Source organism: Panulirus ornatus, chromosome 9, assembly GCF_036320965.1.
Source record: "Panulirus ornatus isolate Po-2019 chromosome 9, ASM3632096v1, whole genome shotgun sequence".
In the NCBI taxonomy this organism is placed as follows: domain Eukaryota; kingdom Metazoa; phylum Arthropoda; class Malacostraca; order Decapoda; family Palinuridae; genus Panulirus; species Panulirus ornatus.
In genome coordinates, this window is record NC_092232.1 from 20,656,528 (window position 1) to 20,684,027 (window position 27,500).

General features: G+C 46.4%; 1 protein-coding gene across 6 annotated transcripts in view; it reads left to right on the forward strand.

Annotated features, from left to right (window-relative positions):
- Positions 1 to 27,500, forward strand: part of Abl (tyrosine-protein kinase Abl) — a 400,776-nt gene that overhangs the window by 151,828 nt on the left and 221,448 nt on the right. The window lies entirely within an intron of this gene.

A 27,500-nucleotide genomic window follows, 5' to 3' on the forward strand; every position in this document is an offset into this window, starting at 1 on the left:
TATTATTATTATTATTATTATTATTATTATTATTATTATTTTGAGAATGTATAGTAGTTGCGTTTAGCGCAGTTAGCCTAAAAAGCATTTCGTATTTTTCCACTTAAGTTTGAATTGCACATTTTTGCTGAATGTTCAATTAGTTGCTCGACTTGGCAGAAAATAATATATATATAAAAAAAGGATTTTTGCTTGGTAATTCTGCACACATTTATCAGCACATCTTGTTTCCAATGCATATTTCTCACCATGTAAACTGTATGGCAGCGGTGCTGGTGCATCATAGCACGGACACCAGTGGCAACATGGAGCACCCACCTTTATAGTTCACTGTCTGTCTGTATGGATGATTGTCCTCATATATTGTCCTCATGTATCTTTATGTATGGATGGTTGTCCTCATGTATCTTTCTCTGTATGGATGATTGTCCTTATGTATCCCTCTGTATGGATGATTGTCCTCATATATTGTCCTCATATATCTTTATTTATGGATGGTTGTCCTCATGTGTCTTTCTCTGTATGGATGATTGTCCTCATGTGTCCCTCTTTATGGATGATTGTCCTCATATATTGTCCTCATATCTTTATATATGGATGGTTGTCCTCATGTGTCTTTCTCTGTATGGATGATTGTCCTCATGTGTCCCTCTGTATGGATGATTGTCCTCATATATTGTCCTCATGTATATTTATGGATGGTTGTCCTCGTGTGTCTTTCTTTCTTTGGATGATTGTCCTCATGTGTCCCTCTGTATGGATGATTGTCCTCATGTATCTGTGTATGGATGACTGTCTTCATGTATCCCTCTGTATGGATGATTTGGCTGTCTGTCCCTCTCTTCCTCTCTTAGTACGGATGATTGTCATTGTCTGTATTTATGGTTGATTATCCGTCCGTCCCTCTGTTGTCCCAGTCCGTGTCTAGTTGGCTACATGTGTGTATGGACGTGTATCATCCTGCCTCTGCCATTACCTGGACGAGCGCCTGTCTGTTGTTTGTGTATGACTGAACATTGGCTAGTGTGTGTGTGTGTCATGGCGCGTGGCGCTCTCCCTCAAGTTAAATATTTAAGGTCGTGATGGAATGAAAACTAGGCGCCCCGTGTCCGTAGAGTGTTGTGGTATATTGTCTACTGTAATGTACCCCTGACACTTATGAGGGGATTAAAGGTCAGAGGTTCATAGCCTCTCTCTCTCTCTCTCTCTCTCTCTCTCTCTCTCTCTCTCTCTCTCTCTCTCTCTCTCTCTCTCTCTCTCTCTCTCTCTCTCTCTCTCTCTCTCTCTCTCTCTCTCTCAAGCTCTTTTCCAGACCTGCATGTCCGACAATGCTTTACCATCTTTCCAACACTTCCTTCCTTCAGTGCTTTTCCAACACCACTTCAGCACCATTCTGACCCTACCTTAGCACCTTTCCAGCACTGCCTCATTACCTTTCCAACGCTGCTCCATCACCTTTCCAACACTAATGAAGCAGCTTTTCAACACCGCTCCCGACCTTTTCAACACTGCTTCAGTACATTTCCAACACTGCTTCAGTATCTTTTCAACACTGCTCCAGTACATTTCCATCACTGATTCAGTACCTTTTCAACACTGCTTCAGTACATTTCCAACATTGCTTCAGTACCTTTCCAAACCTGCTTGAGTACCTTTCCAACACTACTTCAGCCCCTTTCATCAGCGGTTGGGCACCTTTCTAGTAGTGCCTCAGCGCTACTTCAGCACCTTTTCAACGCTTGTTGAGCACCTTTCCAACAGTGCCTCGGCACCGGTCCAACACCGGTTTAGGACCTCCAACATCAGCACTTCACCTCTCAGACAAGGGCTCCAGATGTATCCTCAGCAGACCTGCCAACATATCCGCATCACAACATCCCCATCTGCGAGTACTGCTTCAGCAATCTCCTCAAACACTACAGTATTATTCCACCATCAGTGCTTGTGCCACGTCCTCAGACACCTGATTTTTCTCGTACTTTGTGTCGTTCCTCCCCGTGTCTCTGCTCGCGTTAATGTCGGTATGAATCATTTTCGCGCTCGGTCAGACAAGAAACCAGACTTAATGCTGGGCTACCGTGGCTGATGTATGGAGTCCATTTTATTGGTGATACGTAGAGCTTCGAGATCCGAGGTTGGCGCAAGTATTCGTGTTCAACGTCACGGGAACAGAAGGTTAAGAGCCTACAAAGTTTTCTGGCCTAAAAGAATGGAAAAAAAAAAGGTATTCATGAGATTATTGGTAAGAGGCTTTAGTAAAGTTTGTGTGTCTGTGTGTGAGTATTACCTGTGAGGTACGAGGCGAGGGTCTTACGCTCGTGTTGCCCCGTCTCTTAACTGTCTGCCTGCGTCTAGGTTTTACGATTCGTCCTTTTGCTCTTCGTGTCTCAGGCTGGTGTAATTTCAGGAGGTTCAAATTAAAGCATGAGAGAAGTCACGACCCCCCACCCCCCAAGCCAGACTACCGAATTCATGAGGTTGGATAGGAAGAGTTTTGAGTTTACGAGGTTAGTTGGTCACGTGTGTTACCTAGGTCACACGAACCTAGCTTCGTCTATGGACTTGATTTGTTGTGTACGTGAGGACGCGGGGCGGAGGACAGGATGGTCTGGGCCGAGGTCATCTGCCGGTGGTTGTTATTAGTCTCCTACATCTCTAATGTGTACAGACAGAGACAGAATAGCATAGGAGAAGGCTCTGCCCCTAACCCCCCCCCCCCCATTACAGATGGTGACTTAAGTTGATGAACCAGAAGGCTCCTTCCTCCCCACCGCGGCCACCGGTGCATCAGCAGGCTGGAAAATGGCTCATAATGAAGACCACACTGGCGTGAGGCCCGTAGGTATGCCGTATATGTCGGAGATTCATGCTTGAAGACCCTCCTCCTGTGGAACACACGCTTAAAGACGTTATTCAGCACGCTCATACACCCCCAAACACACACACACACACACACACACACACACACACACACACAGCCTTCACTACTGCAATATGTACGAGGTACAAGATTGGTGTCAAGGGGTCACTTGATCAGGCTGCATATAGGGGGACAATCCCTGACTACCGCTTGTTTGCTCTTGCGTGGAGTGGTCGAGGGCTCTACCTGATAGCGCGCGCGCGCGTGCGTGTGTGTGTGTGTGTGTGTGTGTGTGTGTGTGTGTGTGTGTAATTACTAATTTTTACGGTGTGGGGCAGGAAGTTCTTCCCTGTGGAGCCCCTTCACGAGATCTTTCTCGAACGATCGCGCAGTGTTTTTTTAAGTTTTGTATGTTGTCAGTGTTCGCATTTTCATCACTCTTAGTTTATTCCAGTCTTGCGGTATGGCCTCTTGATTGTTCTAGTTGTTCTGTGTATTTGTATCTTTCGAAGAATTGTTCACTTTGAACATCATCATGGTGGTTTAAAAGCTTAAAGTCTGCGTTCAAATCACTTTTCATTCTTCTGTTTTCTGTGGTGGACGAATAAATGGCCTCTAACCACTTACTGTAATGTAACTCACTTAACTCAGGTGTCATTATTGTTGCCCTCCTCTGGACCGTCTCTACTAGTTCTATGTAATTTTTTAAGTGCGGTGACCGAATTAAGAAGCAAATCCTAGTTCTGGTCTTATATTCGAAGTGACCAGTTTACTGAAGATTTCCAAGTTCTTATACTTGTATTCGAGTCGGATATTCGCCAGTTATATAGTTTGTCCCCCAGACAGATGCCCTAAGGTGTGGCTGTGGCAACAAATTATGTGCTTTATCGACTCCCAGGTCCTTTTCCTACACATGCTTGTGCAGCTATTTTCTAGTAGATAATATTCATATAGAGTCTCTTTGTCTGTCTGTCTGTCTGTCTCTCTCTCGCTCTCTCTCTCTCTCTCTCTCTCTCTCTCTCTCTCTCTCTCTCTCTCTCTCTCTCTCTCTCTCTCTCTCTCTCTCTCTCTCTCTCTCTCTCTCTCTCTCTCTCTCTCTCTCTCTCTCTCTCTCTCTCTCTCTCTCTCTATCTATCTATCTCTATCTCTCTCATATCCTCATTACTTTGCATTAACTGTGATTGATTTTCATCACCCGTGTATCAGGCAAAGTTTGGAGACTGTTGAGGTCCCCTTGTAAGTGGATGCAATCCTCATCACTTTTTTATTTTTTTTCATTTTACCTTCCTCATGACCTTGTGAACATTTACAAGCATATTCAGATACGATTCCAGGTCCTTCTGGTGAGTCATTTACATAGATCAAGAAGGAGAGTGGTCCCAGGGTCTGGCCCTGCGGTACGCCACTGATGACCACAACTCATTCGAGGACGGTCCTCTGACATGAGCCCTTTCACTTACACAGTAACCTGTCTGTCCAAGGCGTCTCCTCCGCATTGCCGTCCTGAGATCTATATTTTTTTTTTCATTTCCACTCAGTTTCATATGTGACAGTGTCAGTGCTGTCTGGAAGTCCAGATGCACACAGTTCACCAGTTCTTCTCATACCTAAATCGGATCTCACTTCCTCATGTCTCATAGAAGTGTAAGAGGTTTGTTATATAAGACCTTATATACCTGAATCTCTTTTAGCTCTAGTTCAGGTGGTTTCTCCCCGAGCAAGAAGTCATTCTTTTGCTATGCGATTACATTTTCCAGTATTTTACAGACCACACTCGCCTGAGGCTGGTCTATAGTTTAAACGGAATTTCGCATTCACCTTTTTTTAAATAAAAGCATCACATTTGCTCTCCTCCTTCTTCCTTTGCGCTGTACCTTCCTCCAGCGAGATACTGGTCATTTCAAGCGGCGTTTTTGCCTATCATTTGGGCACACCCTGAAAAACTTGAGGATCATAAGCCTAAATGTAGGTCAAGGTGCTTTAGCAGTCTGCATGTCTTTTCCAGACATTTAGTGCCCTGCAAGACCTCTTCTCCATTCCATCTCACTGGTGTTGGAGCTGTAGTGTCTTCCACTATGATAACACTTTCAAATTTATCGTTCAGCTTCCCAATACATCTTCTACAAGTCTTTCCACCAGAATCCCTTAACCTAATGAGCTGCTCTTTTGTCACACAATTTACTCCTGATGAATTTATGGGAAAATTTTGGATCATCATCTCCCTCATCCATAATATTCTTTTCAGAGTTTCTTTTATTTTCCTTCTTTCTTATCTTGCTTTACTCATTACTTGCTCCAGTGTACCTTTCCAGTGGTGGCTGGCTTGTGTTGCCTGTATCGGCTCCACAGTCCTCGTCAGTCTGTCTCTTTGTAATTGAAACCTCTGGCGTTTACCTGCTGCAGGCTGTGGAGGTCTTCTGCCGACACAGCCCGGGTTGGATGCAGGCTGCTGAGCTAGCACGTTCGTCGACCAGGGTGAAGGAAGCCTTCGCCCGCAAGCCCCTCTTAGCCACCGTATATCCCGGCTGGTCTGGTACTCCATGTAAATACCCATCCAAGCCTGCTTAGGTTTCTCGACCGTGCTCCACAGGCAATACGTTGAATAGTGGATGTTCAGGTTATTTTCTCCTATTATACTTATTGTTTCTTTGGGTTTTATACTTATTGCTTCTTTGGGTTTTATACTTATTGCTTCTTTGGGTTTTATACTTATTGCTTCTTTGGGTCCACGACTGTTGTGCCGATAAGGAATTATATTTAGGTTTTGGTTTGGGACTTTGCAGATGTAGGGCCTCAATGGTTTCTGTCTTTCCCAGTAGTTCAGCTCCTCCACAGTGTCAGTAAGGACCGTGGGACATCTCGGAACGCGTTGTTACTCCGCAGTTTCACCTCACCTTGAGTCTCATCGTCATCATCATCATCATCAATCGTCATCATCATCCTTGGTTTCTCCTCATCAATCATCATCATCATTATCATCCTTGGTTTCTCCTCACTTGTCTGGAAGAAGTCGTGAGTCGGAAGAGGCAACTGTTGCAATGTGTCGTTCACTGAGGTTGAGGTCGTCTGGCATTGTCACGCCGAGGTTCCTCACGTTGTTCTCCTCGTGATCAAGACAGTGCCTGGGTCTTTCTGGGCCGGGGTTCTTTCTGAGGTTCTCTATACTGCTATTTGATTTCTTCATTCAACCCATAACGGAGGAGATGGAACTTATCCTCGCTAAAACGCATGCTTGTTTCCCTTTCCCCGGTGTCAACAGTGCCTACTTCGGATGAGATTTTCATACGTACTCTTGTATCGCCGGATAAGACTGATTGGAAATGTGAGTCACATCTGTCAGTTTCATATATGAAAGTGAGAGGAGCAAATGGAGTGCAAGTACAGTTCCTCTGAGCACGGATCTTTTTTTTCTTTCTTGGTGGCACTGGAAATGGTTTGATGTACAACACAAAGTGTCATGATCTTTTTAGTTAAGATGTTGTTTATCCGTCTACCAGTTTGTCGGTTGTTTCCAAATTTCGCGTCGTATGTGCCTTTCTCATATGCTGTTGCAAAGTCTGTTATGTCGTATAGAATATTTTGATTTTTCCACATTGCGAATGATTGTGGTCAGGCATCTTGAGAGAGGAGCAATACATTCCCGCCCTGAAACCATGTTGTCATGGATTATGGAGATCATTCGTTTCTATAAAGTCAGGCCATTTCTATAAGCTGCGATTATGATAATGTGCGATGTCAGTTTCATCAGATGGTAGTTTTTTGCCGGATCGCTTTTCTTCTCCTACTGTGGAATGGGATGATGTGAGTCATTTTCGAGCACCCGGGCATGATGTCAGAATTCAGACTTCTTTCTGTAAAGGATATTTGAAATTTAGTATATGTGAGGCGTGCGTTTTCCTACGCTTCATGTCCCATATATATATATATATATGTATATTCTTCCTTTGCTGTCATCTTTCTATTTTTGTAATAGTTCATTACACTGTTTTTAGGATTATGAATTATCATCACTACTGTACTATTTCCTTCTTAAAGCTACTCTTCCCTCAACGTCGTATCTGAGAGGGACATGATTATATCCGGCAACGTAAGATGGTAATGTTTATAACCTATTTATCTGTTGTGCTATATCCGGCTCTAGAAATTCATGGCGCAGGTAGGATTACCTCAAAATAACATCATTACAACTCATCCCTGTGTAGTAACACATACTTTACGGACTTCCTCCAGTGTGTCTCAATCCTTCTCATGCGGTCATGAATGCCCCTGGACAGATTAGGTCTGGTCTCATCTCTGTAGCAAGTTTGGTCTCCACTGCTCCAGCAGTATCAGGTCTGTTTTCCCCGATTCGATCCTTGAACTCCAGCTATTTACCAATCTGCATTTGTATGGGTTGATTTCAGTGTGTTGTTGCAGTGTGTGTGTGTGTATGTGTGGTCATGCAAGCATTTGGTAAGTGCTCTCTCTCTCTCTCTCTCTCTCTCTCTCTCTCTCTCTCTCTCTCGCGTTTTACAGTATTAATCTGTTTACTTTTCTCTCTACAGTGTACACATATAACCGCTTGATGACATAGTATGTAAAAAAAATTTGAGCTGATGTATCTATTGAAGTGACACACACACACACACACACACACACACACACACACACACACACACACACACACACACACACACACACACACCGTTGGATAGAAGATTATCTCAGTGGAAGAGAACAAAGGACACATGCCAGAGGAGCCTTCTCGATATTAGTGGAGGTCACCAGTGGGGTGCCGCAGGGTACTGTACTGGGACCGTGTCTTGATCTTTGTGAATGACTTGCCAGAAGGTAATAGACTCCTGCCTGAATATGCTTTCAGACGACGCAAAGGCCATGAGAGGAGTGAACAGGGGAGAGGATCGCATCAACTTACGAGAGGACCTTGACAGACTCCGAAATTAGTCTGACGCATGGTTGATGAAATTCAACCCGGGTGAATGTAAAGTACTGTGTAATGAGGATGGGACACAGTAAAAGAAGACCTCATTAAGAATATTAACGAGCAGGATATAAGCTGTGTGTGAGAGGAGGAGGAGGAGGTTGACATCGCCCCCTAACCTCTCGCCAGAGTTTGAGAACAGTAGTAAAAGAGACCAAATCTCTACTGGTAGATACTGAAAGAACATTCATGTCTATATGAAAATATCCATCCAAGACGAGAATATGGAAGCTCATAGAGCTAATAGAGGATGTCCAGAGGAGGGCAACAAACGTGAGACTAAAAATGAGAGAGAGATGAACTACAGGGAAGGGTTAGAACCCTTCAATTTACCCACCATGGAATAATGAGGCGTAATCTGATCACAACCTTTTTAAGTTTTCAGATCAGCTTAATGATGAGGATATTCCACAGCTCCGGGGAAGGTAGATGTTGGGATGGAGCAGCCAGAGGTCGTAACATGAAATGAAAGAAGTAACTTGTTAGAAAGGTTGTAATGAAGTACTTTTGTAGTATAAGTGTTATGGATGAATGGATCAATTGAATGAGAACATAGTTATAGCAGACAACATACAAAAGTTTAAAAAGATACGTGATAGTAGAGAATGTTCGAGAGACTGGGCCTCGCGAGTATAAAACTCCCTCCCTCATGCCGTGGGAATATGTAATTACCCACATCTGTATTCTGTCTTTATTTATCTTTTCCTACTTATGTACCGTTTCTCATGTTAGCGAAGTAGCGCCAGGAACTGACTTAAGAACGAACTTATTTGTTCTCATCTATCCTTTAGCTTTTATGTATATTGCACTGAACCTAGAGCCCGTCATATATATATATATATATATATATATATATATATATATATATATATATATATATATATATATATATATATATATATATTGTAACGTATATTTGACCCAGGCTGGAATATGCTGATAGCAGTCTGGTGTCCTCACTTGAGGAATTACTTACGAGTGTGTGGAAGGCTTTAGAGGAAAACAACATGAATGGGAGCGGAGCAGAACGGACTGGAGTTACGGCGAGCGGAAGGAAGGGCTCGCTCCGCCCCGCCCTGGGTGAGAGAGACAAGGGAACGACCTACAGATTCCAAGGAAGGACACGTTGACGCGGGCTCACTGAAGTCAAAAGGAGAGAGAGAGAGAGAGAGAGAGAGAGAGAGAGAGAGAGAGAGAGAGAGAGAGAGAGAGAGAGAGAGAGAGAGAGAGACCTGCCACCCACCCACCCGTAACGAGAGGACTCAACAGGGAGATGATGGGCAGGGAGAAGTGGCAGGAGGGCCGTGAGGAAGCATAGCATCAGCCCAGCAAGCTGCGGTGTGGCGGACGCGTGTGGCAGGCCAAAGCCAAGAGGACGTGACTACAAGATAGCTCTTGAAAGTTCAGAGAGCTGTGTGATAGAGACGGGGTGATACTAAGGGTGGCTCACGAGCATGAATATCTCTCATATGTAGAAATATCTATTGATAACACACACACACACACACACACACACACACACACACACACACACACGGGAAGGCTGGAGGACTTAGATTCGCCCACCGTGGAAGAGACGTGAATGAGCAGATGACCCGATGACATCGTGCGACCTCAGATCATCTTGATGATGCAGACGACGGACGAGCAGTTTTTCGAGAGATGCTGGGGTTTAACGACGAGAGGCCACAGCCTGCAGTTAAAGAACCTTGTCGGGGAAGATGTTGAGGAAGTATAAGACTTGTGGGTGAGTGGAATAAATGAATGTGGACAGCATAAAGAAGTGTCAGAAGTGGTGTGATACTAGATCAGGTTTCGAAACATTAGCGGGGTGTGGGGTTAGGTTGGCGAGTGTGGGTCTCCCTCCCTCCCCGTACACCACAAGTTGATGATGCCCTCCTCCAACACTTGTGTGTATTTCCCCAGGTACTTGTTTCACGGAACCCGTTGGTCGGTTGACTGATTTTATTGGGTGGTGGGACATTTTAATTTCGCCGAGGACAGCACATAAACCGTGAATATAAACTAATGAATAGAGATATACATATTTTCCTTGTGGCCCTCGATGTCATCCGTGTGTGTATATAGATTCGCCTAGACTAAGCTTGCCACGGGCGTTTGTCAATAAGAACCCGTTCCTTGGTGCGTCATTACTGGTACAGGTCGAGTGTGTGTGTGTGTGTGTGTGTGTGTGTGTGTGTGTGTGTGTGTGTGTGTGTGTTGGGGGTGCCATTCCTGGCACAGGGCGGCCCCTGTGTAGCTATTGTAGTGGCCTCACAGGTGTGGATGTGTAAAATGTGATGAATTGCTTCTCATCCTGAATAAATTGAAACCATGACGTCACGTTACATACAACGTAATAACAATAACAGAGCAGGAAAAAAATACGGTTGAACTAGGATCCCAAATAGAATGATTTCACGATCAGAGACTAATATTAAAGAGGTGACCACAGTTGCCAGCTAATCGTACTTGCTCGTTTATCTCTTGCGTTGTACATGTTAAGGTGCAGCGTGTGAACATGATGTGTCGGCGTGGCACACCGTCACCCATCGACATAAAAACATTACAGTAATCCCTGAGACAACGCTGCTGGGGGGGAGGGGGGTTACCGGTACTGTGTGTAGCTGGTGGTGGTCATGACCGGTGAGAGAAAACGAGGGTGGCAGCACAGAGACTCCGGGGAGACTCATGTGTTCAGCAACCTCCGTTGTTATGTCTCCCTTGTCTAAGCTTTGACGCTCACCGTAATGTTTTGATGTGTAATCAGGTGGCTTGCACGCTGTTTAGAAAGATATGGTCACGCGTGTGTTGTAGGGACTAGGGGAAGACGTGTGTTACGAGGCACCAGTGATAGACGTCTGTTATAGGTTGAGACGTTGTGTTGTAGGGACTAAGGGAAGACTTGTATGTTATAGGGATTAGGGAAGGACTAGTGTGTGGTAGGGACTAAGGGAAGACTTGTATGTTTAAGGGGTTAGGGGAAGCGGAGTGTGCTGCAGGGACTATAAGGGAAGACTTACGTGCATTGTGCCAACTTGGAAAAGACGTGTTGTATGAAGGACTTGGAGGAGATGTGTTTTGTAAGATCTATGGAAAGATGTCTGTATTAGAGTTTAGGGGAAAACCCGTGCGCTGTGGGGACTAGGGAAAGACGTGTGTTGTAGGGACTAGGGAAAGACGTCTGCTGTGGGGACTAGGGAAATATTTGTATAGTGTGGGGACCGGGAATGATGCGTGTTGTAGGGACTAGGAAAAGACTTGAATGATGTAGGGACTCAGGAATGACTTGTGTGCTGTAGGGACTAAGGGAAGACTTGTACATTTTAGGGACTAGGGAAAGACTCGAACGTTCCAGGCACAAGGGGAAGACTTGGATGTCTGCGAACTAAAGTAGAAATATCACTAGTTTTGACCAGTGTGTGTATATATATATATATATATATATATATATATATATATATATATATATATATATATATATATATATATATCTTTTAGTGTGACCAAGTGGTTAGCAGTTAGAGAGAGAGAGAGAGAGAGAGAGAGAGAGAGAGAGAGAGAGAGAGAGAGAGAGAGAGAGAGAGAGAGAGAGAGAGAGAGAGATTCAGGAAGTAAGCTGTAGAAATAGGGGAGGATCCCCCCCCCCTGTGGCAGCTGTACAGCTGATGGAGCGATAGCTCAGTTGCAGTAGTTGTGGCGGAACTAACCTGCCAGTCAGATGCCTTTATTTTTTTTTTTATTTCTTTTTTACCAGAACAAGGTCGGGCTCTCATTGGCTGATGCATGGGTTATCGTCTTTGGCTAAGGGCGTTGATTGGCCACGGCTGTTCCATACGTGACTCGTTGATCGCAGGTAATGGGAGAGGATGATGTGTATGGAGATAGTACTGTGTTATCACACGGCACGGTTAGGTGCCTCTGGCTTCCCCATGTGTGTGTGTGTGTGTCTGTGTGTCTGTGTGGCGGAAATCGTGGCTCCCATGCTCATTTGTCCACAGTTAAGTGGTAAGTCGAGTGCTGTGGTCGGTGTGCCACGGTGTGACGTTCGGGTGCCACGCTGTGGTGATTGGCGTGCTGTCGCACCAGGCAGTGTGACATGATTACATGTGTATTGATGGTATGCGGTGGTTTGTAGTGGGGAGGGGGGATGGGTGGTTTGCAGGGGGAGGTGGCTGTCATCACTGTGATGTGTGGGGCTATGCGGGCAGGAGGAGGAGGTGGAGGAGGAGGAGCGGTAGGAGAGGGGGGAGGCGGAGGGAGGAAGTGGCTAACTGTGTCGAGTTGAACCATGATGAGGGACTGGTAGAGGAGAAGAGCTACCCACCCCCTACCCCCACCACCGCCACCTGCTGCCTCACGTCCTTGAGCACCACAGCACGGCCCCTCCTCTCCCAGCCCGACGGCACGACCCTGTGGGTGTGATGACCTGAACTTCGACTTGAGCCTTGAGGGTGAGGTCGTATCATCAAACGCGAGAGTCTCACACTTGTCCTTCAGGGTGTAGTACCATCGGACTCACTGAGGTTAGTTGTTGGTGCTGCAACATTGTCTGGTGAAGACGAGTCAATGGGCTCGTCGTTGAGATACTGGGATTAAAACCGCGTCTCTGCTAGTATGGTCTGAAGGTGCCTCATGAACAGGGTTCTCGATATGCCTCATCAGTCTAGGGGGTCACGTCAGGCTACCGTGATGACGACGACACAGCACTGTAGCCCAGGGGTCAGGTAACGCGAGTCACCTGGTGAAAGGAAGTGGGTGAGAGTGATCTTCTGTTGGTGACTTGAGTGAGTATCCAGAGTAGGAGGGGGGTACATCACAGCATCATGCCCCGCCTGACTCTCGTTTGAAAGTTAGTAGCGGACACAGCGCCCATTTTGAACGATGTCACGTTCTCGTATGCTAGAATTGTCTTTTTTTTTTTCCACCTAGCTGCCTTGTCCTTCCTTGGTGAGGTGGCGTCAGGAACTGAGCCTTCGAGGAAAATTTCTCTATTGGCTCCTGTTGCTGTTCTTAGGAAGTGATAATAGAGGAGTAGATTCCCAGGCGCTGACTCCCCCCAACACACACACGCACACACACACACACACACACACACACACACACACACACACACACACACACACACACACACACACTTAATGCTGACAGCATAGGTAGATATAAGGAAGAATGTTCAAGAGATGGGACCCCACGAGTGTACAACCCCTACAGGTAGGTATAATTGCAAATCGATAATGCCATATGGAAAGGCGTAATCACATATCAGAGGCCAAGGTGAAGACAAGAAGTCTAAGGAAATTTTTGAAGAAGTGGAGAGACTTTCCCTTTGAGGGGGGCAAGTCTTATGCTGGCTGTTAGTCGAGGCATAAGGAGGCATGGAGGTTAAGGAGGCACGGAGTTCCAATGCCTTGTGGTGTAGGGAGGGAGACGATCACGACGCCCCATCGTGAGTGAAGGCTGCTATATACTGATGATCCTTGTGTGTGTGTGTGTGTGTGTGTGTGTGTGTGTAGTGTCGGCTGCGGTCTTTGTGTCTCGTTGCTTTGTAGTATGATACAACCTTTTTATCAGTTTATATCATAATGGAGAATTGATTTTCCACCCATTTCTGACTATGAAAGAATGAAAGAACTGGTTTTGTCTCCCATAAGAGCGTGGAAAATAGAAAACGGAGAATTTATGTTGTCAGTGACGTCGGGAGGATGTTTTGCAGTTGCCTGCGTTGGCTGCGGTGACGTCGAGGAAGACGTCATGCAGTAGTACCCAGTGTTGGCTCGAAGGACATCGAGGAGGACGTCTTGCAGTCGCCAGTGTTGGCTATAAGAACAGTGAGGAAGACGACGTGTGGTATCCAGTGTTGGCTATAAGAACATCGAGGAAGACGACGTGTGGTATCCAGTGTTGGCTATAAGAACAGTGAGGAAGACGACGTGTGGTATCCAGTGTTGGCTATAAGAACATCGAGGAAGACGACGTGTGGTATCCAGTGTTGGCTATAAGAACAGTGAGGAAGACGACGTGTGGTATCCAGTGTTGGCTATAAGAACAGTGAGGAAGACGACGTGTGGTATCCAGTGTTGGCTATAAGAACATCGAGGAAGACTTCGTGTGACCATAAGAACATTGAGGATGAGGTCATGTAGATTGGGCACAAGGCATGTAGTCCAGCTGTGGTGTCCAGGGTCCAGCGTGGTGAGAGCCCGGCTGCAGGCGCCTCTGGCTGTGGCCATTTAATACTCTGGTTCGGATTACGTAATGCGCTTTCATGCTCTTAACACCTTGAGCACGACGGCCCGGCCTTTGAACACGACGTTGCCGCCCCTGAGCACGACGGCTTGGCCTTTGAACACGACGATGCCACCCATGAACACGACGGTGCCGCCCTTGAACACGACGGCTTGGCCTTTGAACGCGACGTTGCCGTCCTTGAGCACGACGGCACTTCCTTTGAACACGAAGGTGCAGCCCTTGAGCACGACGGCACGGCCTTTGAACACGACGGAACGACCTTACTTTAGCACGACAGCCCGGCCATTGAGCACGGCGGTGCGGCCCTTGAGCACGACGAAACGACCTTACTTAAGCACAACGGCGCAGCCCTCAAGCACGACGATACGGCCCTTGAGCACGGCAGTAAAACCCTTGGGTGTGATGGCCTGACTTTCCACCTGACCTTTAAAGGTCATGACGAGGGCCAGGTCGTCATACCCATAGGGCCACACCGTTGCCCTTCAAGGGGGGTTTTGAAGTAAGCGAACTGACACAGGAAGCTGATGGAGCGTGAGGGGGTTGGGTTCAGAGGACAGGACGAACATATCCACCACATTGGTAGATCATGGTAGATCATAGGGTGTGGACGATGGGGGATGGAGGAATGTCGAGTTATCATTGCCTGCTACACTCCAAGTGGTTCTCATCTTACGAAGGCTTTACCGTATCTTCTCTCTCCTTATTTCTTTCATCTTCCGACGTTCTTATTGCCTCCCTGCCTTTAAGAGTTAGGTTTCCACACACACACACACACACACACACACACACACACACACACACACACACACACATTCTCTCTCTCTCTCTCTCTCTCTCTCTCTCTCTCTCTCTCTCTCTCTCTCTCTCTCTCTCTCTCTCTGTGACTGACTTCATTCTTTTCCTTACCTGATTTTCCTTTCACCCGAGATGACCATGACTTGGGCATATTTCGCCTTTGCCATATAGGTCACCGTGAAAAGGGGACACTTAAGAATTGCTTAAGTTGCACTCAGCATTAGCTGTCTTACAAGGTATAGATTATATGTCCAGTGTCAAACATGATACTGGGCTCCAAGCAAATGTCATCAAATAGATGACTGTTGACGTTATCACCAGAGTTTCGTGGACCAGTTATCTCACACAAGTTAAAAGATTGTGGATCAAGTTATCATTGCATGATGGGCTCAGAGCACTAGTTATGGAACAGGGTTGACAACCCCAGCTTCATTCATCCTCCCTGCCCTTCCATCTGGGTCTGCCGCACACCTGTTTTGTGTAGTGGATGTGCTTCTCGTAGTGTTCCGTTCTCTCCACTTGTAGTAGATGTCGCTGTAGGTATTCAGCCTAGATGTAGTAGATGTCGCTGTAGTTACATAGCCTAGGTGTAGTAGATGTCGCTGTAGGTACACAGCCCAGGTGTAATAGATGTCGCTTTAGGTACACTACCTAGGTGTATTAGATGTCGCTGTAGGTACACAGCTTAGGTGTGGTAGATGTCGCTGGAGGTGCACAGCCCAGGTATAATAGATATCACTTTAGGTACACTACCTAGGTGTAGTAGATGTCGCTGGAGGTACACAGCCTAGGTGTAGTAGATGTTCGCTGGAGGTACACAGCCCCCAGGTGTTGCTGCTTTACCTGCTCACTTAGCAAAGGAAGGTAATGTTCTCTTTATCCTTTACAGAGTCAAGAACATTTACAACAAGGGCAGTAGGTCATTATCGTTAGCCAGCTCTGTGGTTGATGGTAAAAGATTATGATTTATAACAGAAGTTGCGTTATGTGTCATGAAGGTAAAGGCTTTGTTTAGTGTATTACAATAGAGGTTTTATCGGGGGGCTATTGTTCCTTGGGGCAGTATTCTGCCCACTAAACGGTGTCCCTAAACGAAGCACGAGCTATTTTCCAGCTGCATATGGCGTGGAGGCAGGCAGTTCAGCGAACATAGGAGAGTAATTGCATCTTGGCCAGGTCATCGAACCCGAGGGTCGTACCGTTGTACTGAAGGATCGTGCCGTCGTGCTCAAGGATGGTACCGTCCTGCACAAAGATGGTACCGTCGTGCTCAAGGATGGTACCGTCGTGCTCAAGAATCGTACCATGGTGCTCAAGCATCGTACCGTCGTGCTCAAGGATGGTACCGTCGTGCTCAAGGATGGTACCGTCCTGCACAAAGATGGTACCGCTGTGCTCAAGGATGGTACCGTCGTGCTCAAGAATCGTACCATGGTGCTCAAGCATCGTACTGTCGTGCTCAAGGATGATACCGTCGTGCTCAAGGATCGTGCCGTCGTGCTCAAGGATGGTGCCGTCGTGCTCAAGGATCGTGCCGTCGTGCTCAAGGATGATACCGTCGTGCTCAAGGATCGTACCGTCGTGCTCAAGGATGGTACCGTCGAGATCGAGGATCGTACCGTCGTGCTCAAGGATGGTGCCGTCGTGCTCAAGAATCGTACCGTCGTGCTGAAGATTGTACCGTCGTGCTCAAGGATGGTGCCGTCGTGCTCAAGAATCGTACCGTCGTGCTGAAGATTGTACCGTCGTGCTCAAGAGGATTAAGGCAACCGGCTGCGAAGAAGCGTGGCCAGCAACTTGGCGCAGGGTGAAGGGGAAGGGACGTTACCTTATCTTGCGACTTGTCACTTGGGAAGTGTAGGGTTTCCCAGATCACATTACACGGCAGCACAACCTCTGCATTCTTCCTCCGTCTTCGCCAGCACTTTTTTTCGGAAAGAAAGACAAGATGTGGTGGAATGTCGAGTGCTATGAGGGAATGATTGAATTCAAAGCCATCCTAGAGACCAGGAACGCTGCTCCAGGAAAGAGCCAGTAGACCTGAAATTACGTAATGTGTTACCACGTTAAAGGCCTTAACTACCTTCTCAACATGTTTAACATTGTGTTTAACTGTTGGGACTTTCCCCAGAGGTATGATGAAGTCATGTTAACAATGAGACCAGAACTAGAAATGCTAGATGTTGACCTCCCCAAAACACAACGTCCAACCCATTTCTCTCTCAGAATTACCAGGAGAGATAAGAGAGAAGAGTTAACATTGGTGATTCTTGTCACTATTGCTTTAAGAAGAATTTGTAATTATGAAGAACTTAGGGCTACACTATACGTATAAGTTTATAAACGTAGACATAAACACAGCAAATCGGTAGTATAAACTGTTAACAGTTGAGCATGCCAGAAATTAGCAAGAGACAAGAATGCACATTCGTTAAGCAACATATTGCTGGAATCAGCTGCGTCTTTTTTCCCCCTTTCCCTTTTTTATATATATTTACGAAGCGGGGTTCCCCAAGGTAGGTTCATGACACCAACGCTAGTCGTGACCAAGAGAGCAGATACTCTCCCCTCCTCCAGTAGGGTACATTAAGCATGGACACATTTTACGCAGACGGTGCCAATAAAACGGTCTGTAACAGCCCACTTCCCGAGCACACTCACATCTACATGCAAACGCAACAGCTTCGAGAAAGGACTGGAATATAAGAACATGCATTGAACAGATTCACCATTGTGGTGCTGGGGAGCAGAAAATCCAACGACGTAGCCATATAACAGGATAATGCACCGGAAAAGTTGTAAAATCCGAGGCTACACATACTCGCATCATGAGACATGTTGGTGAATCATATATATATATATATATATATATATATATATATATATATATATATATATATATATATATATATATATATATATAAGAGTAGCACAGGATAAAGCATCCCTTGCTGGCCTCACAGATCATGGCACCTTCCACGGAGGCAAAGCTGTATACCTGGTCATGGCTGTGATCCTTCGTATATTGACGTAATCCCTTTAGTTCCCACACACACATACACACCTCGCCACCACGCCACGCATGATGGAGCTACAGCGGCTACAGAGTGAGTCTTGACGGTTCTTCACAGACGGAGAATACTTCAATACTTCTACGTCGAAAGTACTGGAGGAACGGCATCAGCGACTTGAGATAATGCCATTTATTACTGCACCTCCTCGAGGGAAGCAGCACACACGTTGTAGTAGACACTGGAAGACAATAAAGCCGCAAATGATAGACACATCCAAGACATCAGCACGTCTCGTTCCAACGGTGAATCAAAGTACCAAAAGAGGATCTAGTCGTCTGTGGACAGACGCAATGAACAAAGCTTAGCCAAATCAGTTTCCCTCTTAAATCAACAGACGGTATCACTACACACACACACACACAGGCCCAGTCTGCCAAGGGTATGTAAAGAAAGCACCAGAAATACGTAAAACACCAGAACTCTGTAAACATCAAAAATACGTAAAACACCAGAACTGTGGGAACACCAAAAATACGTAAAACAGCGAAGTTATTTGAACCCAAAAATACTCCAACACCAAAAATTCGTAAAACTCAAAAACTATGTGAACCCCCAAATACGTAAAACTCCAAAAATACATATAATACTGAAATTATGTGACACCAACACGTTGTATCTGTCAGACCAGGCGCACCCACTTCAGTCAAACCTGCATCATCATAAATCTATACATTGTGTAACAGCCTACTGTTTACCATCCCCTGCCCGCCCCCACTCCCCTTCTTCACACACACACACACACACACACACACACACACACACCCCTCCCGCTTCCTCACCCCTTCTTAACCACAGAGTTAGGGAAAAAATATAAGGAATTTTTAGGATATGAATTGATTGAAGAAATGGTTCATTCAGTTTATAGTGTTCGAAAAAAAAAATCTTATGAGAGAACTTAAAGTGTTTAGAAAAAATATATGAAAACGATGTTTGAATCAAAGAATTCGAATATATGCTTTCTGGAGATGACTGAATCTTATGCGTGGAAAAAAAGGTGAATTTAATGTTTATGGAATCAGTTCAGGATATGATGTTTGGCAAAATAGTTTAATACAAAGTGTTGGAGAAAATGGTTGAATTTGTAATGATAGAATTCAAAGTGGTTTTTATGTTTTTGTTTTGTAGAAGTGTTTAAAGTGCATTAAGAATTCAGGGAATTTAAAGTGTCTGAAGAAATTATTGGATTTAAGGCAACTGAATTTATTATTCCTGCCAGATTTAACGTAGACATGGCATTTATTTATCATACGTATTTTGTGAATCTTTCCTGATTGTGTACACAGGACTTTTACAGGGTAGTGAAGATTGTGGGAGTTGGACGCTCACGTTCCTTGAGGCACATATCTCGTCCTTCATTGACGAGAGCACGACCACTTGACCCCTTGTGCACGGCCACTTGACCCCTTAAGTGCAACGACCTGACCCCCTGAGTACGACGACTCGACCCCCTGAGCACGACGACTCGACCCCCTGAGCACGACGACTCGACCCCCTGAGTACGACGACTCGACCTCCTGAGTACGACGACTCGACCCCCTGAGTACGACGACTCGACCCCCTGAGTACGACGACTCGACCCCCTGAGTACGACGACTCGACCCCCTGAGTACGACGACTCGACCCCCTGATTACGACGACTCGACCCCCGAGTACGACGACTCGACCCCCTGAGTACGACGACTTGACCCCTTCATTATGACGACTTGACCCCTTCAGTAAGCCTGTTTAACTCCGGTAAAACGGCTTGACTCCTTGAGTGCGAGAACAACCCCATACGTACGAGATGAAGGGGCTAAGAGGTTATGAGGGGGACTACGGAGGTAATAGGGCGACGGCTGGCCATTATGAAGGTGGCAGGTTGCACTGAGGAGGCTAGTGAGGTAATGAGGCGCTGGATGACCATTATGAGGTGGCAGGTATCACTAACACTTGTTCACAGGAAGCTAGAGAAGTAATTGGGCTCTTGTCTTTCCATTATGAGGTGCGGGGTAGCAATAGCAGGTGTTATGAGGGAGGCAAGGACGCGTTGCTTGGACATTATGAGGTGGTAGGTAGCGAGGCAAGGAGGCGTTGCCTGGACATTATGAGGTGGTAGGTAGCATTGATGCGTGTTCTGAGGACGTTAGGGAGGCGATGAGCCGCTGACTGTCCGTTATACGGTGGCAGGGAGCACTAACACGTGTTATGAGGAAGGAAAGGGAGGTAATGAGGCGCTGGCCGGCCATTGTGAGGGGGGGACGACTCACACTAACAGCAGTAAGACCGTCTGCCGAGCGGCGCTCGCCCGGGTTGTCTTGCATAATTGAAACCCGAGCTGAGTGTGGGGAACACTGGTGCTGGTGGCTAAGACGCCCCCCCCCCCCCCTTCTCTCTCTCTCTCTCTCTCTCTCTCTCTCTCTCTCTCTCTCTCTCTCTCTCTCTCCCTCTCTCTCTCTCTCTCTCAGGTATTATATATATATATGTATATCCAGAAAGAAATCATTTTTTTCTCAGTCTTTCTTTATGTACAGTAGTTATACAGAGCATTTCAGTGAGTAGGACGGTTGAAGGGTACATGTACAGGGGAAGGTAGCGACGAGTATAGGGCCTACAGTGGGTACAGTACATCGATATAGGTGACAAGTGGGCCCGAGTGGGCACAGGGACCCAGAGGGTCCTTATCCCGTCAGAAGAGGAAGGAATGGCGTTAATGACAATGGTATGGGATAAACCAAGTTCATGGAGGACATGCATTCTGGGAGTATTAGGGTTCGTTTGGGCACGAGTCCAGTCACATCACACCAGGTATACAGTCCACAGTATACAGAGGTTATAAAGGAGGTGTGAGATACATCATACACATGTTGTGTAATATCCTGAAAGAAAAAGAGACATACTGAAGACACTGCCAGAGAGCCAGGAGGCAGCATATACGAGGTGCTGGAATTTGACGACCGCTCTAAACAGAGTGCGGTGGCGAGTCGAGTGGAGAGTAGTGTGATAATGAAAACCTTCAGGACGAGACACACAAAGCTCCTGACGTTGTTGCTAGTCACTGGTAAGATTATATGCCCCAGGGGACGAACTGGAAGCTTGAGGGGAAACAAAGTACAAACGGGACGATGAAATTCAAGGGAAATGGAAAGCCCGGCGGGCTCTTCACCTAGCGTAGCGGAGACAACATTAACCCACAACAAGCAGCTGATGATAAGGTTCACTGGACGTAATGTTGAATACTGCTGTCATGGTGCGTCACTAACGAAGCTGTGGCTGAAGCTACCGTAACATCCCGGAGGAAAATTCGAACCACATCAGACGTCCAGTTGAAAAGAGTGGACCACGTGTGTACTGACGGGTTGAGGGAATTTGGATCATACATTCCAGGAAACGATGAGGACATATGCATGGCAGTAGATGGAAGGAATCGCATGGTATAACCTGGTATTGAAAACTTCACAGACCGAAAGAGAATGAGTGAGTTAGTGTGTTCAGGAATTGATGGAGTGCATCAAAAAATCAGTTCACCAACGACCATGTTCGTGAGGCCGTCGAGAAAGAGTGAGAAACATTTTCAGTGACCCGACCGGCCAGGTTTGAAACACAAGAGGGTTTAAATACCGAAACCTTCAGAAGGACGGCCCGACAAATGGCCGGGAGCAGTTCCGGGTGAGCCCAGAACAGACAATTATGTAACGTGTGAGGCTGCAGGACGGCAGAAAACAACAGTGTTGTGAAACAAGTATCTTTCTTTTGTTTTGTTATGTGTGAAGCAGCTGATCTCTCCTCGCGCCAGCCAGCCCCTGCCACAAACATTATCTCGTTGTAGGTAGGTAGATGCTCTCTCTCTCTCTCTCTCTCTCTCTCTCTCTCTCTCTCTCTCTCTCTCTCTCTCTCTGCTTTTCTTCTACCGCCTTTAAAGAGCCTGCATCTTTTTTTTTTTTTTCAGTAGCGTTAAAGCCAAACCACCTCGCTTAGACCTTTGGGGATCTGGGTAGCCTGTGTACGTATGTCTGTATAAACTGTGCCTCATTGTCTTTCTGATACTCGTCTTAGAGAATCATGATGATAACACTCAGGCAGTCAAAGATGTGCTAACTGTTGCCCACACCGTAAGAACGACTCGTAGCATGACAGTGCAACCCTTTAGCACAAATGGCACGACCCTTGGAGGTGACTAGAACGACCTCTGGTTTAAAGGTCGAGGCATCAACAACAACCCCATCGCCAAGGATCGCACTACCCGCTTGCCCAAGAGGTTGAGTGAGTGGTGCACACATACGGAGAACTAATCCGCGAGAATTTCCGGTAAGGTCAGTAATATGTAAATTACTTCCCCGAGACATGACGGAGGAGGGGCAGTCAGTCTGTCGTCAGCGGAGGCATAGCAACCAAGTGGACGAGGAAAAGGACGCCTGAGCCCCGGAATAATAAGGGGGGGGGGGGGGAAAACACGAACGGTATTGGTAAACTGGGACGAGTTCTAATCGTACGTGCCAAAGGCGAGCACCCGGCGGAGGCTCCTGGCTCGCGCGCAGCCTGACTCACTAGCGTGCTAGAAAATAACATACAAGCATTTTACGAGTACTGGCTAAGTGTTGACACAGCGGCGTGGAGTGCGCGGGGTGAATGGTGTGGGCGGTGTAGGGTGGAGGAGGGGTGAATCACTGCGAGCGATAACGTCTTGAGCAAACAGCGGGTTGCGCGTAGCCTACGGTCGCTGGCGGACAGCGGTTCCAGCTGGTGGTGGCTGGTGAGTGTGAGGGAGTAACGAGGAAATACAGGAGGATAATGCAGTAGGCTTACTGGCCCCCCCGACAGGGCAGGTCATGATAATCTGAGCCTTCCGTGTTTATTCATAGACCTATCTAATCTATATTTAAAGTGCTTCCCAGTTGATATGCGCTGATGATATGGTTTGCTGATATGTATACCATTCATCGACGGCCCTATATGTTTAAGCTAATCCCCTCCTGTAGCCCACTTGATATTTGAGTTTCTCCAGTTTAAAACCATTATTTGAAGCTCTGTCTTGATTACATGGTTTAAGGGCCTTTTTTTTTTTTAGATATGTAATTTAATCAGCCTAGTCCAATCGCCTCACTGGGTCTTTTGAGAGAGCGTATATTCACTTTCTTTAGTCTTGTCACCTTATGATAGATTGCTGACGTTCTGTACACATTTTGCCAGCCTTCTCTGTGTGCTGCTTAGCGAGTCTGTATCCGTCATTTGATTGGGCGACCAAAACTGAACCGTAGAATGCAAGAGTGACTTGACTTGAGTCACGGTAGATATGTGGTGGTGGTGGTCATTGTGGTCCTTACACCCCCACGGCCCGGACTGGGGCCTAGTGTGTTTGGATGGTAGTCATAGACCTTTACCTTACCATAGACCATTACCTTACCATAGATAGACCTTTACCTTACCATAGACCTTTACCTTACCATAGACCTTTACCTTACCCTAGACCATTACCTTACCATAGACCATTACCATACCATAGACCTTTACCTTACATTCTGCTCACTGATAGATCGATGATTCGTTTGTATAAGTCTCTGCCAACCATTATTCTTCAAAACCCTCTGGCCGGCTCGTTTGTCCATTTTCAACTGTAGCAACCCATGTACTTTATATTATTGTCTCTGTCTTCCTCAAGTACTCGTGGTATTTCGTACTTGTCGGTGTCATAATGCATTAGCCACTCCCCCTTTTCTTCACTGTGGTAGTGTATGTAGGTCTTCCTGCACTGCTCTCTCTCTCTCTCTCTCTCTCCCTCGGTTCTTCCTGTGAATTCATTCTCCGTCTGATTCTGATATTATCACCAGACTTACGTAGGTTACTACTTACATCACTGTTTGGATAGGAGGAGTGTAATGAATGACTGAACGAGAGTGCTAAGTGGTGTGTGTTTGTGTGTGTGTGTGTGTGTGTGTCTGTGTGTGTGTGTGTGTGTGTGTGTGAGAGAGAGAGAGAGAGAGAGAGAGAGAGAGAGAGAGAGAGAGAGAGAGAGAGAGAGAGAGAGAGAGAGAGAGAGAGAGACAGAGAGTACTTATAAATACTTCCGATGAGATTTCGCCCTTAATAGAAAGTCTAACGCGTAGCGCTTACCGTAGGAGGATTTACAGAATAGTTGTGTGTGAATTACGCAGTGTGTGTGTGTGTGTTTTTTTAGTGGCGCGACTGTGGGCAAGTCGTACAGTTGAGGTAGAAGGAAAAGACAGCAATGTGTGGGCCAAGGAGAGAGAGAGAGAGAGAGAGAGAGAGAGAGAGAGAGAGAGAGAGAGAGAGAGAGAGAGAGAGAGAGATTGAATTAGGGGTGAGATGAATATAAATGCTTGGATTAACACCAGGAAGCCACCCCACCCCACCCCAGACGGTTCTCATTCATAGTGAAGTTTGAATTGATCTGGGTCAGACCCGTTAAGTTCACTGCCACAGAATCTTTCAAATGACGAGTGACCTCGTGAGCACGACGGCACGACCCTTGAGCACGTCTATACGACCAACCCCCACCCCCCGATGTGATGGTTTGACCTTTATACTGACCCTTATGTGTCAGCTTGAAGGTCAGTAACGTCGTAAACAAGGGTCGTACCTTGGTCGTGCTCGGGGGTCGCACAACGGTCGTGCTCAATCGCACGGTCGTGTTGAAGACGCTGGACCACGTAACTGAACCAAGGTTGCGTCCTCCGGATGATCTTATTCAATCCAGGTAGCCGGTTCTTCCCCACGGGTTTCTTCCTTGACGGTCGACAGAAAATGGCATTAGGTATTTATGGAGTACTCCAGGGGAATGACCTTTGGCGTTACCTGAGCCGTACATTATACAAGCAAGCTTCGATACGAGGGCGAGAAATCGTCACGCTGGTTTTGGAGTTGAGCGGAAGGTCGTGCGCGACAACTTTTCTCACCACAGTTTTGCCAGTGGGGCACTTAACAGGGGTAGATAGGTAGATCATCAACCACTGCCACCGTAGATATCGACCCCTGGCCTGCTGTGTGAGAGCCAGCTTCACAAGGTCATACGACTCCTGCGGTGAAAACTGTCCTCCTTGCAGAACGCCAGTCACCGAGCGAGGCATATAACTGGGCCTCGCATAATTCCTGTGTACAGCGACACTCCCTAATTGATGCGGTACAGATGCCAGCTTGGCTTGTGACGGGTCAGGCGTCCCGGCTGGAGTCGCACTCGAAGTAGTCTCGCGTATCAGATGCCGGTGACGTAGGGCGTGGCCAATTGTGACTGAACAGAACCGTCCAGAAGAATTACGGTAGAGCGTCTCCATGGGCATGGGAGGGGAAGCCATTACTCGGGAGCAGATTGAATTTCTAAAGCTTCGGTTTCACCCGACTTTTGGGAGTTGATTAGTATGCCATCAATCAGCCTGTTCATTAGTGTGTTAATTGGAACTGCCTTATGGTTGTCAGGAGATGATGAGGATGGTCTGCAGTTGTGGGGATTGGGGGCAGTTTTGTGTGCTTAATGCCGGGTGAGGGAGAGAGTCAGGAACGCAGATATGACTAGACTGTATTGAGAATTTCTTCTTCTCCATCTTGTGTGTTATGTGGGGTTTTGCAGTACAGGGGAGGAGCGTTTCGTCTTGAAAGAGATCACACATTGATTAGGGTGACCAGACGTCGTCCTTGACATTAACCACGCGTTAGTAGAGGCTTTGATCTGAGCTGAAGTTCACCCCAGAATTCGTAAAACTTCTTATCGGGGAGACTTTTTTTTTTTTTTTTGTATGTACTTTGGACTCGAGGATCTCTCTCTCTCTCTCTCTCTCTCTCTCTCTCTGAACATCTTGGTGATACTGTGCTGTGATGTTGCGTGTGATGTGGTGGTGCAGCCTTGCCTCTGTAGGGCACTAGGCGTCTCTGCTAATGTTGTTCCAGAAATCATTTTTGTCCTTGAACTCCCTGGCGCAATCATTGTAATCCAGCAGTACTTCTTTTCACAGTTACTTAGACACGCAGGCCACATAGACCCAAGGTCCAATACACGGACCACACAGAACCCAGGGTCCAACACACAGGCCACACAGACCCAAGGTAGAAGCGAAGTGGTCTGGCGTTTACACCAAAAAAAAAAAAAAAAAGAAATCGTTAAGATATTAGTGTGTTGGCCAGCATGTGTAAGTGAGCGTATGGTAAAGTGAAAAAAAAAAAAGCACTGTAGACTACCCGTGTGTTCATCATGTAATACCACAATATTGACGCTATAAATGGTGTGTGAAGGCAATCAAGAACTTCATCCAGCAAGCTGCTGCTGCTGCTGCTGTGTCGGGTAAATTGGCGTAGCGTCCCACCTGATCTGTCATCGTGAACCGCGCGACTTAGTGTCTGCATGGAATCATGAGAAGTGTGGCCATTATTGGACGCTGGTCAGATGGTTCCGTTCGTAGTGTGGTGGTGTTGTGTAGCCCCCTCCCCGCTTCAGCAAGATGGTGGTGGTCATCACGAAGGATGTGGTGGATGTGTTGGGATCTGCCTCACCCCCCGTCCTTTTGTGTGTTGTAACTTGACCGACCGTGGCGGCCACTCGCCTCCCTCTCTCTACAAGGTTATCCAACTCCTCACTGACGCTTGAAAGTTGTGAGCGAGGTACAGTCATCGCCTCCCGGAGAGAGAGAGAGAGAGAGAGAGAGAGAGAGAGAGAGAGAGAGAGAGAGAGAGAGAGAGAGAGAGAGAGAGAGAGAGAGACTATGTAAATCCCATACAACAATTAGGTTCGCATCCTGATGTGAATTTGACGAACTTGAATACCTGAGCAAGTACATGATTCTGTTAAGCAAATTTCTCCTCAAGCCCTGACGCTGCATTGCTCATTACGGGAGCAACACAAGTGTAGCCAGACTGTCTTCTACACCGTGTCCACCCACACTTTACAGTGTAAAGCAAATAAGCCATGGCATGTCCCATCCATACCTCCTCCGTTAAGGTCTGGCCTGCCCTAGTTCTGTCATTAGACATTTCCGTATTAGCAACACCAGCAGGCGCCCATCATCTGCCGTACACAAGTTTACAGATGGCAGTGGTTGGTAGCCCGTGGTGTCGTAACATTAGGCTCCCGTATTAGAAGAAGAATTCCTTGACACGCAGTCATCCTAGTCTTAAAAATAACCTTCACGGTAAATTCAATGTGATATAAAAACTGTACAGTAGTAGATTCAGCATGATGACTTAAAACCATCACAATAAATTATGTATTACTTTGAAACTTTAACAGTAAATGTGTATGATAATTTTGAAAACTTTACCATAATAAAAAGAAAAATATTATTAACAGTTGATTTAGTAGATTCAGTATTATGATTGATAAATCATTACAACTGGTTCAGTGTTAGAATTTGACAACCTTAACGGTAGATTGTCATAATTTTACTGTTTCGTCTGGGGATTCCGTCGTACGTACTTGTTTGTTTTCCTTCTCTGACATTAACGAACCTTAATATCTTGATTTTAGGCTAGAAAATACGCAGAGAACGGCGTCACTGTGCACATCTTCACTGATTATATAGAACAAACAATCAACATTTGTCAGTGAAAATTACGTTAT